The following is an 8,448-nucleotide window of genomic DNA, read 5'->3' on the forward strand; positions in this document are numbered from 1 at the left end:
TGACTCCATACACAGTTTCAAGTGTAGATATGATAGAGCCCAATAGGCTCAGGAACCTGTACACCTGTTGATTGACGGTTGAGAGGCGGGACCAAAGAGCCAGAGCTCAACCCCCGCAAGCACAACTAGGTGAGTAACTAGGTGAGTACACACACACACACACACACACACACACACACACACACACACACACAGCGTTCAGCTCTGGAGAGAGTCACACGTTGTGTCCGTAGGGTCCGCGAATAACATCAATTATCTCGAGACATTGAAGGGTCACCGAGACAAGAAACATAGTTTTTTGTCACAGAAGTGTACGCAAACGCAGTGATCAAGTGTATAGTGAGCTCCTACAGCGGTAGAGCAATTAAGAAACAAAAATAAGGCCGAGTGGCAAGATCAGTGTGTACCGTTGGGTCAGCCTAGCCACCCAGCCTAGCAGGACCTACGTTTCGTTTTGCTGAGTAATGTGTTGTGAAGCGGTTTGTAGCATACTTAGTGATTGATCCCCCGAAGTGTGTGCACCGTTTAGGATCGTATGCTAAGTGCACATAGTGGTGACGACCAGTGAGGAAGATAGGAACGAATGTTACCAGGAGCACGTGGAGACAACAGTAGCACGTGGAGACAACATTGATACCAGAGAGAGGAGAGGGCAAGCGACCAACCCCGCCATAAGGACATCTCTTCAAACTCACCTAGGCGTGCTTGCTCGGGGTGAGCTGATGGTAGGTAGCCCTCTCTAGGTCATCAATAAGGTGTACAGAGTGACTTAAAATACCTAATTTAAAGTAGGTCTCAATATCTCAGATATACAACTCCGTGGCTCACTTGGGTGGGGCTTGACACATGATACCCTGGTGACCGCTCACCATCTCACCCCACACCTTCCCACGCCTTACACTGCCCCAAGACACCCCCCTACCCCTTCCCCTATACACAAACACCCCCGCACCCAACACACACACACACACACACACACACACACACACGCACACGCACACGCACACACGCACACGCGCACACACGCACACACACACGCACACGCACACACCCACACACACACACACACTCACACACACACACACACACACGCACACGCACGCACACAAAGACACACACGGACACACACACACGTACACACACACGCACATACAGACACACACACAGACACACACACACACACACACACACACACACACACACACACACACACACAGGTCAAGCGGGATGGTAAGACAACAGAATGAAGCTGGAGGAGAGGGACTGGACGAGTCATTCATGGAGATGATTGCTAAGGCTTGGAAGGAAGTCAGTGGGGAATTGAAGGACCTGAGGGAAACTATATGTAAGCTGCAGATAGAACTAAGTGCAGCACAAGAGGAGATAAAAAGCCTAAAAACAGGCCCTCCTCAGACTCTGGCCCAGGGGACCAACCCCCAGGTGCCTGGAGATGAAGCTATGGCAGGGACCCCTACAATTGGCCCAACCTTTGCTGAAATGCTCAAGAGCCCAGGAGCAATGTCCACAGTCAAGGATGTTGTAATGAAAGCAGTAACCTCACAGGAGGCAGCTAGATGCACAAGCCAGCTAATGGAAAGGAAAAGAGCTGTAGTAGTGGTAGGTGTCGAGGAACAAGAGGGCTCCACAAGGGAGGAAACGAGGACTAAAGACAAAGCTGCAGTGGCAGGGATATTAAAGGAGATAGGAATGGAAGGGGCTGAACGAGACATAGAACAGTTTTTCCGGATTGGCCAGTACAACAGAGACAAAAAAAGATTGATCAAGGTAGTATTCAAGAGCGAGGACATCAAAGAGGACATTCTAGTAAGGAAGAGCAAACTGAGGTATGCAAGGAACTACAAAGAGGTATATGTTCAGAGGGACATGACCAGAGACAAGATAGTAAGGGCAGCAGATGTAAGGAAAAGGCGCAAGGAGAGGGAAGAGAGCCAGGGAACCTCAACCTCCAACCCAGCAATCCCAGAGGGGAGTGGGGAACCCCAATCCAGCAACCCAGGAACCCCAGGGGGGAATGCAACACCCCAGTCCACCACCCAATAGGGCCCTCTCTACCCCCCAGCACAAACCCTTCCTTGCCCCTGCATAATGCCCATCATGAAACCCAAATCCTCCCCCTCCCCTTACCCCAAGTAGCCCCTGCTTTCCCAACCCCTGGTCTTCTCCCTGCCCCAAGCAGGCCTGAGCAAGACCAAAGCCCTCTATCCCCCACTCCACCTCCCTCCAAACCCCTGTCAACTACACCGCAGGAGGGCGTGCCCTCTCCCCAAGCAATCCCTGCTCCCTCACCCCCAGGACTTCTTCCTGACCCAAGCAGGCCTGAGGAAGACCTAAGCCCTCCACCCCCCACCCCACCTCCCCCTGAACCCCTGGCAACTACCTCAAAGGAGGAGGAGCCTACCCAAGTAGCAAGGACCATAGAACAACCTCCTACACTTGTAGGGAGTGTGGGTGAAATTGGATATAAGAAAGTGAGCTTCAAGGTAATGTACTCAAACATTGATGGGATTACCAATAAAGCAAGTGAACTGGCAGAAAGGGTGCAAGAAGAAATCCCTGATGTAATAGGACTAACAGAAACAAAATTGTCAGGAGTCATAACAGATGCTGTGTTTCCAAAGGACTACTATATAGTAAGGAAAGAGAGGGAAGGGAGAGGAGGTGGAGGAGTGGCCCTGCTGATAAGGAAGGACTGGAGTTTTGATGAGATGGAAATTCCGGGCTGTGACGGATTCAGAGATTACATAACAGGAACTATAACAATGGGTGGACCTAAGATAATAGTGACAGTCATTTACAACCCTCCCCTAAATGACAGAAGACCTAGACAGGAGTTTGATAGGAACAACATGGCAACCATTAATATAATAGAGAGAGCAGCTTCAGTTGCCTGCAGGAATGGCTCAAGACTCTTAATCATGGGTGATTTCAACCATGGAAAGATAGACTGGGAGAATGGGGACCCACATGGTGGTGCAGATACGTGGCGAGCTAAACTCTTGGAAGTGGCAACAAGGAATTTTCTGAGCCAGCATGTCAAGGAACCCACAAGAATGAGAGGCAATGATGAACCAGCTAGACTCGACTTAATATTCACCCTGAATGACTCAGAAATAAGGGAAGTCAAAGTTGAAGCCCCCATAGGAATGAGTGACCACAGTGTACTGACCTTTGAGTACTTGGTGGAGGTAGGGATAACCTATCCAAGGATGGGAGTGGAGGGGAAAAGACTGAATTACCGAAGAGGAAAATATGACGAGATGAGGAACTTCCTAATGGGAATACCATGGGAAACAGAACTTAGAGACAAGAATGTGCAGGTCATGATGGATATTGTCACCCAAAAGTGCCAGGAAGCTGCAGACAGGTTTATCCCCGTCCAAAAGGAGAAAAACGAAAAACAACAGAAAAACCCATGGTTCAACCAGGAATGTAAGGTAGCGAAACAACTGAGTAAAAGAACATGGAGAAACTACAGAAATAACAGAACACCAGAGAGCAGGGAGAGGTACCAGAGGGCCAGAAATGAGTACATCAGAGTGAGGAGGGAAGCAGAGAGACAGTTTGAAAATGACATCGCGAGTAAAGCCAAGACCCAACCAAAGCTGCTCCACAGCCATATCAGGAGGAAAACAGCAGTGAAGGAACAAGTGATGAAGCTGCGGAAAGGGGAGAACAGATACACAGAGAATGACAAGGAGGTGTGTGAAGAACTCAACAAGAGATTCCAGGAGGTCTTCACAATTGAACAAGGAGAAGCCCCTGCACTAAATGAGGAGGCGGCAACCTTGGAAACCTTGGAGGAATTTGACCTCACCAGTGATGAGGTCAAAAGGTGCCTGCTGGAGCTAGATGTGACAAAGGCTGTTGGGCCTGATAGAATCTCACCATGGATACTAAAGGAAGGTGCAGAAGCACTAAGTGTGCCACTCTCTATGGTGTATAACAGGTCACTGGAAACAGGAGACTTACCAGAAAGTTGGAAGACAGCTAACGTGGTCCCAATATACAAAAAGGGTGACAGGCAAGAGGCACTGAATTACAGGCCAGTTTCCTTAACTTGTATACCATGCAAGGTGCTAGAGAAGATCGTGAGGAAAAGGCTCGTAGAGCATCTGGAGGGAAATAACTTTGTAACGCACCACCAACATGGGTTCAGAGATGGTAAATCGTGCCTCACAGGTTTAATAGAATTTTATGACCAGGCAACGAAAATTAGGCAGGAAAGAGAAGGGTGGGCCGACTGCATTTTCCTGGATTGCCAAAAAGCCTTCGACACAGTACCCCATAAAAGGCTGTTAAAAAAGTTGGAGCAACAGGCAGGAGTAAAAGGGAAGGTGCTCCAGTGGATAAGGGAGTACTTAAGCAACAGGAAACAGCGAGTAATGGTGAGGGGGAAGACATCAGAGTGGCGAGATGTCACCAGCGGAGTCCCACAGGGCTCAGTACTTGGACCCATCCTGTTTCTAATATATGTGAACGATCTTCCAGAGGGTATAGACTCATTCCTCTCGATGTTTGCTGATGATGCAAAAATTATGAGAAGAATCAAGACGGATGAAGATAGACAGAGACTACAGGATGACCTGGATAAACTGGAGGAATGGTCTAGAAAATGGCTGCTGAAGTTCAACTCTGGAAAGTGTAAGGTGATGAAATTAGGCGAAGGGAGCAGGAGGCTGAACACAAGGTATCATCTGGGAGGGGAAATCCTGCAAGAATCAAATAGAGAGAAGGATCTGGGGGTTGATATCACACCGAACCTGTCCCCAGAGGCCCACATCAAAAGAATATCATCAGCGGCATATGCTAGACTGGCCAACATAAGAACTGCCTTCAGAAACTTGTGTAAGGAATCTTTCAGAACCCTGTATACCACTTATGTAAGACCAATCCTGGAGTATGCAGCTCCAGCCTGGAGTCCATACCTAGTTAAACACAAGACAAAGTTAGAGAAGATTCAGCGGTATGCCACCAGGCTCGTCCCGGAACTGAGAGGATTGAGCTACGAGGAAAGGCTAAAGGAGCTGAACCTCACATCCCTGGAAAACAGAAGAGTAAGGGAAGACATGATAACCACCTACAAAATTCTCAGGGGAATTGACAGGGTGGACAAAGACAAACTCTTCAGCACGGGTGGGACACGAACAAGGGGACACAGGTGGAAACTTAGTACCCAGATGAGCCACAGAGACGTTAGAAAGAATTTTTTCAGTGTCAGAGTAGTTAATAAATGGAATGCACTAGGAAGTGATGTGGTGGAGGCTGACTTCATACACAGTTTCAAATGTAGGTATGATAGAGCCCAGTAGGCTCAGGAATCTGTACACCAGTTGATTGACAGTTGAGAGGCGGGACCAAAGAGCTAGAGCTCAAACCCCGTAAGCACAAGTAGGTGAGTACACACAGGTCCTCGTACCTTAGCGGACCTTTTCTCCGAGGTCCTTACGGCACTGGTTCTAATTACCAGACAGAAACAAATGGACAGTTTCATTCTCCTAATGCTTCTGTTCACCTGTCTGTAAATAGGAACCAAGTAATTACTCAGCTACTACACACTCTAACCTGGGGAACAGGGGCGGTGTGTGCGTGTGCGATCGTGTGTGTGTGTGTATGTGTGTATACTCACCTATTTGTGCTTGCAGGATCGAGCATTGGCTCTTGGATCCCGCCTTTCCAGCCATCGGTTGTTTACAGCAATGACTCCGGTCCCATTTCCCTATCATACCTAATTTTAAAATTATGAATAGAGTTTGCTTCCACAACTTGTTCCTCAAGTGCATTCAATTTTTCTACTACTCTCAAGCTAATAGAAAACTTCCTAACATCTCTGTGACTCATCTGAGTTTCCAGTTTCCACCCATGTCCCCTCGTTCTGTTATTATTACGTGTGAACATTTCATCTATTTCCACTTTGTCAATTCCCCTGAGTATTTTATATGTTCCTATCATATCTCCTCTCTCCCTTCTTTTCTCTAGTGTCGTAAGGTTCAGTTCCCTCAGACGTTCTTCATATCCCATCCCTCGTAAGTCTGGGACAAGCCTCGTCGCAAACCTCTGAACCTTCTCTAGTTTCCTTATGTGTTTCTTCAGGTGGGAGCTCCATGATGGCACGGCATACTCTAAGACTGGTCTCACGTAGGCAGTGTAAAGCGCCCTAAAAGCCACCTCACTTAGGTTTCTGAATGAAGTTCTAATTTTCGCCAGTGTAGATTACGCTGCTGTCGTTATCCTATTTATATGTGCCTCAGGAGTTAGACTAGGTGTCACGTCCACTCCCAGGTCTCTTTCTCGAATCGTTACAGGTAGGCAGTTTCCCTTCATTGTGTACTGTCCTTTTGGTCGTCTATCACCTGATCCCATTTCCATAACTTTACATTTATTGGTGTTGAATCCCAGTAGCCATTTCCCTGACCATCTCTGCAACCAGTTTAAGTCCTCTTGAAGGATCCTACAATCCTCATCTGTCACAACTCTTCTCATTAATTTTACGTCATCCACAAACATTGACATGTATGATTCCACTCCTGTAAACATGTCATTTATGTAAATTAGAAAGAGGATTGGTCCCAGCACCGATCATTGAGGTACTCGACTCGTTACTGTTCGCCAGTCCGACTTCTAGCCCCTTATCATTTCCCTCTGGCTCCTTCCTGTTAGGTAGTTCCTCACCCATACTAGGGCCTTTCCACTTACTCCTGCCTGCCTCTCAAGTTTGTAAAGCAGTCTCATGTGCGGTACTGTATCTAAGGCCTTTTGGCAGTCAAGAAATATGCAGTCTGCCCAGCCTTCTCTGTCCTGCCTTATCCTTGTTACTGTGTCATAGAATTCTAAAAGGTTTGTTAAGCATGATTTCCCTGTCCAGAACCCATGTTGGTGCTTGTTTACAAACCCAATGCTCTCCAGGTGCTCAACAAGTCTTAGCCTAATTATTCTTTCAAGTATTTTGCAGGGGATGCTTGTCAGTGATACGGGTCGGTAGTTAAGTGCCTCCTCCTTATCACCTTTCTTGAAAATCGGTACGACATTTGCCTCCTTCCAACAACTGGGCAATTCTCCCGTCCTAAGTGACTCATTAAAGATCATTGCCAGAGGCACGCTGAGAGCCTGCGCTGCCTCTTTTAGTATCCACGGTGATACTCTGTCTGGTCCAATCACTTTAGTTGCATCCAGTGTTGTCCACTGTTTCATTACCTCCTCTGCTGTCACCTCTGTATCTGATAGTGTTTCATCTAGGGTATTCTCTTCTAACAATGGGAGCCACTCAGACTCGGTTGTGAACACTCCATGGAAACTGGCATTCAGTGCCTCGGAGATTTCCTTGTCGCTTTCTGCATATGCCCCCTCTGTCTTCCTCAGTCTTGTCACTTGGTCATTTACCGACATCTTCCTTCTTATATGGCTATGTAATAATTTAGGTTGCTTTTTCGCCTTGATTGCAATATCATTCTCATAATTTCTTTCCGACACTCGTCTTATGTTAATGTAATTGTTCCTAGCTCTGTTACATCTAATCCTGTTGTCCTCTGTCCTTTGTCTTCTGTACTTCCTCCACTCCCTCCTGCTTCTCACATTTGCTTCCTGGCACGGTCTATTAAACCATGGGTTATTATATTCCCTCCTGTTTTTTTCCTTTACTGTTGGTATAAATCTCTCTTCGGCCTCCTTGCATTTCCATATGACTTGGTTCATCACACCTTGCACTGATTTTCCTCTAAGTTCTTCCTCCCACTGCACTTCTCCCAGGTAGTCCCTTATCCTTCTGTAGTCCCCTCTTCTGTAATCAAGTCTCCTTTCCCGGACCTCTTGTCCTTTGGTCACAATTTTAAGCTCCATCATGTAGTCAAAGACTAGGACACAATGGTCACTGGCTCCTAGTGGTATTTCATGTTCCAACTGCTCGATGTCTTCTACATTCTTGGTGAAAACGAGGTCTAATAGGCTGGGCGTGTGTGTGTGTCGGTGTGTGTGAGTGTGTGTGTGTGTGTGTGTGTGTGTGTGTGTGTGTGTGTGTGTGTGTGTGTGTGTGTGTGTGTGTGTGTGTGTGTGTGTTCGACACACACACACACACACACACACACACACACACACACGTCCTTGAACCTCAAGGACGTGAGGTTCAGCTCCTTTAGCCTTTCCTCGTAGCTCATTACTCTCAGTTCTGGGACGAGCCTGGTGGCACACCTCTGAACCTTCTCTAACTTTGTCTTGAGTTTAACTAGGTATGGACTCCAGGCTGGAGCTGCATACTCCAGGATTGGTCTGACATAAGTGGTATACAGGGTCCTGAACGATTACTTACGCAAGTTTCTAAAGGCAGTTAATATGTTGGCCAGTCTAGTATATGCCGCTGACGATATCCTTTTGATATGGGCCTCTGGGGACAGGTTCGATGTGATATCATCCCCCAGATCTATCTCTCTATTTGAC

Source organism: Procambarus clarkii, chromosome 24, assembly GCF_040958095.1.
Source record: "Procambarus clarkii isolate CNS0578487 chromosome 24, FALCON_Pclarkii_2.0, whole genome shotgun sequence".
Lineage (NCBI taxonomy): Eukaryota > Metazoa > Arthropoda > Malacostraca > Decapoda > Cambaridae > Procambarus > Procambarus clarkii.